The sequence below is a fragment of the Phyllobates terribilis genome, unplaced genomic scaffold, assembly GCF_046119375.1.
Source record: "Phyllobates terribilis strain yellow unplaced genomic scaffold, ASM4611937v1 Scaffold_3__8_contigs__length_932513732, whole genome shotgun sequence".
Classification (NCBI taxonomy): domain Eukaryota; kingdom Metazoa; phylum Chordata; class Amphibia; order Anura; family Dendrobatidae; genus Phyllobates; species Phyllobates terribilis.
In genome coordinates this window covers 493960618-493968506 of record NW_027362763.1, presented here as the reverse complement: position 1 = coordinate 493968506, position 7889 = coordinate 493960618, and positions in this window count along the sequence as shown.

Below are 7889 nucleotides of genomic sequence, written 5' to 3'. Positions count from 1 at the left end.
TGTTTTTGTGTCCAGCCAGATACAACTAGGCAGCTGGGGGCTGGAATCCGCAGCGCAGGGAGGCCCAAGCTTTCTGGGCCACCCCCGATGCAAATTGCAGTCCGCAGCCACCCCGGAAAATGGCGCGTTCATAGAAGCGCCATCTTCTGGCGCTGTACCCAACTCATCCAGGGCCCTGATGCGGTGGCTCACTGGGTAATAAAGGGGTTAGGGCCAGCTTGGCATTATCAGCTGGCCCTAAGCCCGAAATTCATGGGGTCACGCCAATATTAGACATGACCACCATGAATTTCTAGTAAAGTATTTAAAAAAAACACAACACCCAGAAAAAAGTCCTTTAATTGAAATAAACACACAATTCTTTATTGTTCTAAATTAAACCATACTTACCATCACGCCCATTCCAGCTGAAGCCAACGATCTCCTGAAATAAAAGAAAAATAATAAAGCAACATCATCCTTACCTTTCCATGGTTCCCATGACAGCTTCAGCTCTGCTACATCGAGATGACAGGCTGGACCGCAGCAGAACGCTGCCATCCAGCCTGTCATCCCGCAGACACTGAGAAGCGCAGGCTTGCTTGCGCTCCACAGTGTCTCTCTGTGAGGGCATCCAGATGAGCCGAGTTAATGTCCAATGAACTCGGCTCACCTCATGCACGTCACTGACAGCGTGGGAAAATTCTCCTGCACTGAGCGCTTCAGCGTGGGAGAATTCTCACACTGAAGCGCTGAGTGCAGGAGAATTCTCCCACGCTGTCAGTGACGTGCAGGAGGTGAGCTGAGTTCATTGGACATGAGCTCACCTTATGCACGTCACTGACAGTGTGGGAAAATTCTCCTGCACTCAGCGCTTCAGCGTGGGAGAATTCTCACGCTGAAGCGCTGAGTGCAGGAGAATTCTCCCACGCTGTCAGTGACGTGCAGGAGGTGAGCTGAGTTCATTGGACATGAGCTCACCTTATGCACGTCACTGACAGTGTGGGAGAATTCTCCTGCACTCACCGCTTCAGCGTGGGAATTTTCCCACGCTGTCATTGACGTGCATGAGGTGAGCCGAGTTCATTGGACATGAACTCGGCTCATCTGGATGCCGTCACAGAGAGACGCTGAGCAGCGCAAGCAAGCCTGCGCTTCTCAGTGTCTGCGGGATGACAGGCTGGATGGCAGCTTTCTGCTGCGGTCCAGCCTGTCATCTCGATGTAGCAGAGCTGAAGCTGTCGTGGGAACCATGGGAAGGTAAGGATTATGTTGCTTTATTATTTTTCTTTTATTGCAGGGGATCGTTGGCTTCAGCTGGAATGGGCGTGATTGTAAGTATGGTTTAATTTAGAACAATAAAGAATTGTGTCTTTATTTCAATTAAAGGACTTTATTCTGGGTGTTTGTGTTTTTTTTTAACTTTGACTATGGGGTTAGTAATGGGGGTGTCTTATAGACGCCTCTCCATTACTAACCTGGGCTTGATGTCAGCTGGCATTATAAGCTGACATCAACCCCAGCCCTATTACCCCACTGCCACCGCTACAGGGCAGTGGGAAGAGCGAGGCTAAGTGCCAGAATTGGCGCATCCTATGGATGTGCCATTTCTGGGGCGGCTGACGGCTGGTGTTTCTAGCCTGGGAGGGGGCCAATATTCATGACACCCTTCCTGGGCTATTAATATCAGCCCCCAGCTGTCTGCCTAGCCTTTGCTAGCTATTAAAATAGGGGGGACCCCACGTCAATTTTTTGGGGGGTCCCCCATTTTAATAGCTAGTAAAGGCTAGGCATTCAGCTGGGGGCTGATATTAGTAGCCTGGGAAGCTCCGTGGGTATTACCCCTTCCCAGGCTTCAAACATCTGCCCCAGCCGTCTGCTTAACCTCAGCTAGAGACTAAAATTATGGGGGATCCCACGCCAATTTTTTTTTAAATAAATCCTTTATTTTAACACTAAATGACAAGTACAGTAATCAACACTGTCACTGTACTTCATATATATGTGACTGACATGTTTCTATCTATCTAATCTATGTGTGATGCTCTATTGCTTCCATTCTAAATTGTCGGGTACAGATGCTGAATTGCCGGCCGGCTTTTTTAAAGAGACGGTGCATGAAAACACTATTATTTTTTTAAATAAATCCTTTACACTAAATGGCAAGTACAGTAATCAACTCTGTCACTGTACTTCTTATATATGTGACTGACATGTTTCTATCTATCTAATCTATGTGTGATTCTCTATTCCTTCTATTCTAAATTGTCGGGTACCGCTGCTGAATTGCCGGCCGGCTTTTTTAAAGAGACGGTGCATGAAAACACTAATATTTTTTTTTATAAATCCTTTACACTAAATGACAAGTACAGTAATCAAGACTGTCACTGTACTTCTTATATATGTGACTGACATGTTTCTATCTATCTAATCTATGTGTGATGCTCTATTCTTTCGGTTCTAAATTGTCGGGTACCGGTGTACCGCTGCTGAATTGCCGGCTTTTCATGTTTCACTGTGAGCACAGTTCCCATCGATTTGGGCAATCACTCTAATGCCATAACCACCATGGCTGTGGCATTACAGTGAGTGGCAGACAATCCCTGCATGATTGGTGCTCTAAATAGCGCCAGACATGCAGGACACGCTTTTGGTGCACGAACAGTTATCGAACATAACCTCGAACAGCCGAATTTTTTGCAAATCGTTCGGGTTCGTCGAACAACTCGAACACCGCCCAAAACAGCTCGAATTTGAGATTGGCGAACAGTTCTAGTCGAACACCGCTCATCTCTACCTGGGACCTAAACTCCTTGGCTGCGGTCCCGGATACGTAGAATCATCTCTTCCCGCCACGCAGCCGTCGCCGCCTCCTGGACCTCTCTATGTCTTCGCAAGAGACTCGGAGCTTCCTGCCGGAGAAATTCAAAATCTCCCGATGTGAGGATACTGCTGCCTCACTCTCTGCCGGGTGAAGGGCCTGAACCGGGTTCAGAAGGTGCGTTGATTTGCACTCCAGAGGCTTCCATGTCTGCCTCTGACGAATGCCAAGCTCCGACTGCAATGGCCGCACCTTGTTGCTTTTCTTCTTCCTCCTCTTTCGGGGCGGTTCCTGGGCGGGATGCTGACAGGCCCGCCTTCGTTCAGCCCATCCGGTTTGACGGGCATTACCCCGCGGACAGTCTCTGATGGAAGGGGCAGTCGACATTTTTAGCGCCATGCGGGAGCCCAGCCCACGATGGGAGGTGTTTGAAGACAGTCTTTTCACAGCATTATGGCGCCTGTTCTTCTTGGGCAGGCACCATTTTAACTGTAAAACAACAGTTCAAGGTGTAAGGCACACAGTACCCGGTAGCAATGGGTAATTCCTTCTTTTGCTGCGGGCACGCGATCCTGCCGACTACTCCAGGTTGTGACGCCTCTTACTTGAAAAGACCTTTATTTTACACTGGGAGATGGGGGACTCGGAGTCGGGTCCTGTGATGGAGAGATGGGGTGCAGCCGTGGACCGGACCCAACTCATGCTCAGGGCCGTCACATTAAAAGAGATGGTGTGGGCTTATCCGGGTTGAGTGGCTGATTTACGACTACGCCACCTGTGGCACCTGGTGAAGGCCACCAGCAGCGCTGCAGTCCGCTGAGGCATGGTGTTATGGTGGCCTGAGTTATTACTACTCCCCACAGGCGGAGCAAGGCCTCAGGGCATAGGGACAGGATGGAGGGGGTAATAGTAGAGGAATACGGGCACCGCGTCGTGCGGTGTAGCGCAGAATAAACAGTCCGGAGGCCATAGGGGTGAACTTCCAAGGCTTTACACACTTTAGAGATGGCAGAAGGAAGGCGACTCCCTGCTCCCCTCAGAGTCCTGCGGTCACCAGGGACGGGGGTCCGACAACCTCCGAGTAAGTCCAGCATTCAGTCGGGACCCTACACCAGAGTGTTCCTGAACTACAGACCGAATCCTTTCCTGTCCGTGTGTGTGCAAATAGGCCGGGTCTCCCTCTGAGCTCCTCTCAGAACTAGGACACTGGTGGCAGCTCCGCTCCGTCCGATACCCGGTGGGATCCTCAGGGACTACCGGGCTTTCCCGCCCAGGACGTGGAGTAGCAAGGTCGGGTGTCGGGGGCCGGTGCCCCTCTTGCAGCCGGACTCCCTCTGAATATATCAGCATGGCGAGGACAGGTGGCGTACACCGCTCCGTCTGCATCCTGCCTGGGATCCATTTGCTGTGGAGCCACACTCTTAAGCTCCGGGCCTTCTTGGTCCTGGTCCTTGACCGGGTCGAGACATTCCTTGTCTACGTCCTACCCCTCGTCCCAAGGCCGTGGTACAAGGGCTGTGTCTCCATTCTATGCAGGCCCACACAGGATCCGCGTTAGGGTGGGGGATCACAGTGCCCTCAGCAATTGACAGCATAAAGACCGTCAAAGGGCTAGGCTAAAGACAATCAAAAGACCAAGACCAAAGATGGCTTTTTATTAAATATGAAATTTAAAGTGTAACTAAATTGTAAGTCCTCCACCCTCACCCACTAACTGGTTCCCCTAACTCTTGGTTCCCCAGTCTCCCTGTAACCAGGAGAGCAGCACCTAGTGCATACTAGCCCCCTCTGGTGGAGAAATGTGGGGTTGGATGCAAAGGTTGGGTCACGACTATCACACTGTTCTTACCTCAGAGGAGGAACACTACACTCCATTAGAGAAGTGCAGCATCCCTGTAGCGGTCGAACCCTCAGGGGCGCCACACTTCTAATGGCCCTGCATGGGCAGAAGAAACAGGAAGTGTGCTGCTGCCAGGCACAGTATTATTTCCTTAGAAGTGTGTTCCCTGCCTCTGTGCACTGCTTCATTATCTATCACTGTCACTGTCTGATTAGCATGTTCTCACAGCGTTTACAGCAGAGGGTGGTATAACAGCCATGGGCTCTTGAAGCAGTGCACGAAGCGAGGGAAAACTGATAAAGCACTTACTCCCAGTAACTCTTCTCCTGAAGCGATATCCCCAGCAGCCATGTGTACAATCAGTCCCTCTGTGATCTCTCTGTATTAAGCAGTCAGATCCTGAAAATTATTGCAATATCTCACAGCTGATTGCAGACTGGCCTCAGCGGAACTGATATAGTATGCGCTGCTGCCAGGGACATCGCATCAGAGGTGCCAGGAATAAGTGCTTCATCAGTTTTCCCTGCCTTCACAAGGTGGACAGTTGTAAGGGTGTGACAGGGGCTGTCATTCACCTCTCCCCTAAAGTTAACATCTACGGTAACTGTAAATATGTGTTAGAACATTATTTTATTGTATTGTATGAGTAATGTAAAATGTGAAACTCCATAGAATCTTATAGGCACTAATGCGCTCAGTAAATGTGATTAATGTATAATATTCTTTATGTGTAACATACAGGGTTAAGTATATGGCATAGGTAAAGTGTAGGACTTAGGGATTAATTTAGAAAGTGAATATTTAGTTGGGGGCACCTTAGATATAGAAGGTTTAGTGACTGCAGTAGGGTAGTTATGGTGAAGTTTGCCCAGCAACTAAAGGAGAGTTTGTGCCCCTCGCCACAACATCCACCCTGTGGCCTTCACACAGTGATGGACAGTGAAGCAATGCACAGAGGTAGCGAACACACATCTAATGAAATAATACTGTCCTCTGCAGCAGCTTAATGCAACTGCCCTCAGCATGATCTCTGTGCTTTGAGCAGCGAAACCAATTCCGGTGAGTGTAGTGCCACTTACAATTTTGAGACTTTTGTCCAGTTAGGCTGTGTGCTCACGATGCGTTTTTGGTGTGTTTTTTGGTGCGTATTTGCAGCGCGTAAATGCTCCAGAAATGCATTGCATACCTTATCCCATGGCTTCCTATGACATTCTGCAAGTTCTGTGCACATGGTCAGGATTTTTTCTGCGCGGATTTTACTCGCAGGAAAAATCCGGACATGACCAATTCTTGTGCGTTTCTGCATGCAGATTTGCCTATACAATGCATTGGAAAAACACATGGCAAATACACATGCAAAAATGCATCAAAACGCGTCAAAAACGCATGTAAAAACCGCATATGTTTTTCTGCCAAGGAGATGCAGAAATGCTCAGGAAAATTTCTGCTTCATTTCTGCATCGTGGGCACTAAGCCTTAGTCGTATTTGCATACCATTCACTGGTCCTTCGCATAGTATGTATATGTGTTTACCTAAAAATATTTTAATTATATTTAGAACTTTTTTTCATTTTTATGTGTAACATAGTAAAATATTTAAAAGAAGGGTAATTTTTGGTAATAGGCACCCTTTAATTTTTATTTATAGCATTGATCATTTTTCATGCAATAAATGATAACTTTGCCTTTGCTTAAATTTGAAATAGTACTTGTTCATTTTTCATTACATAGTTCTTTACTTGAAGAGTATGCAACAAAATAAAAATTCATTAAACCAATTGAGATGAGACAATTTTCACAAGACTTCATAAGGGCCTGACTATAGAAGCTAATTTGTAGCTTCAGAAAAAAACAGACAGGCTAAGGGCTGTATTTTATTTCTAAGTTAGATAGGACATCAAATGAGCATGTTACTAAAATATTTCTTAAGCCACCATTAAATTACTGTCTCTCCAAGAGCTATAGTGACATGTGAAATAATGAGTTTATTTCTTTCTTCTCTTGTTACGAGATCTACACAAATGTCATTTCATGCACTATCCTCTGATCATCAAATACTATCAAGTTTCCCCATAGAAATAAAATTATTTAAACAACGATAATAGAAAAAGAGAAAGGAAAAATATATTTTAGAATAAATAATTTCGACAATATTTTACATAGATGGAAATAAAACCTAACAAAATGAATATTATATGTGTGACTTATTCACATGTTATGGCTTCTGCTATTAATGGAACCATGTGTACTATAATGGATCTTAAAGATTTCAAAACATCCTAATAGATCTCAAGGATGCCATGAAGTACTGTATTTGGTTGGAAACCATGTTACTGATTCAACTTCCCAATTGTCCTTTACTATAGTGTCCTGTGATTGCTCCTCTTGTTAATTCTGGTAAACATTTGGTGAGATTTAATGTTAATTCAAAGACTTGTCATTCAATGATAAATAACTGTAAAATACAGCATAAAGTTCTGGCACAGTTATTCCCTATCAATCTCTACTTGTAAATGTGGCATATATACCGCATGCAGAATTATTAGGCAAATGAGTATTTTGATCACATGATACTTTTTATACATGTTGTCCTACTCCAAGCTGCATAGGCTTGAGAGCCAACTACCAATTAAGTAAATCTGGTGATGTGCATCTCTGTAATGAGGAGGGGTGTTGTCTAATGACATCAACACCCTATCTAAGGTGTGCTTAATTATTAGGCAACTTCCTTTCCTTTGGCAAAATGGGTCAGAAGAGAGATTTGACGGGCTCTGAAAAGTCCAAAATTGTGAGATGTCTTGCAGAGGGATGCAGCAGTCTTGAAATTTCCAAACTTTTGAAACGTGATCACCGAACAATCAAGCGTTTCATGGCAAATAGCCAACAGGGTCGCAAGAAGCGTGTTGGCCAAAAAAGGCGCAAAATAACTGCCAATGAATTGAGGAAAATCAAGCGTGAAGCTGCCAAGATGCCATTCGCCACCAGTTTTACCATATTTCAGAGCTGCAAAGTTACTGGAGTATCAAATAGCACAAGGTGTGCGATACTCAGGGACATGGCCAAGCTAAGGAAGGCTGAAAAACGACCACCTTTGAACAAGAAACATAAGATAAAACGTCAAGAATGGGCCAAGAAATATCTTAAGACTGATTTTTCAAAGGTTTTATAGACTGATGAAATGAGAGTGACTCTTGATGGCCAGATGGATGGGCCAGAAGCTAAATTAATAAATGGCAGAGAGCTCCACTC